Here is a 315-nt window from a genome sequence, read left to right on the forward strand (position 1 = left end):
GGCAAAACACCACCGTGTGCGATCGTGACTCCGCTCAGAAGCTTTCCCAACTCTTCATCGTTCCTTATCGCAAGAAGAAGATGCCTCGGAATGATCCTCGTCTTCTTGTTATCTCTCGCAGCGTTCCCAGCAAGCTCCAAAACCTGAACAAAATAAAATAAAAATCGAATTAGAAATTGACTTCTCTGAGAAATTAACAGTTCAAAATGTTCAGATCTGAATGTATGGACTTACTTCGGCGGCGAGGTATTCGAGGACGGCGGCCATATAAACCGGAGCACCACCGCCGAGCCTCTGAGCGTATCGTCCTTTCTT

The 315-nt window shown here is 46.7% G+C and overlaps 1 long non-coding RNA gene across 1 annotated transcript; it reads right to left on the bottom strand.

Moving 5' to 3' along the window:
* Positions 1-108: 108 nt before the first annotated feature.
* LOC104775475 lies at positions 109-315 on the bottom strand. Its single transcript, XR_765942.1, has 2 exons — positions 235-315; positions 109-143 (listed from the first exon to the last, which is right to left on the bottom strand). It is a non-coding gene; the product is annotated as an uncharacterized LOC104775475 (long non-coding RNA).

Source organism: Camelina sativa, unplaced genomic scaffold (assembly GCF_000633955.1).
Source record: "Camelina sativa cultivar DH55 unplaced genomic scaffold, Cs unpScaffold15851, whole genome shotgun sequence".
Classification (NCBI taxonomy): Eukaryota; Viridiplantae; Streptophyta; class Magnoliopsida; order Brassicales; family Brassicaceae; genus Camelina; species Camelina sativa.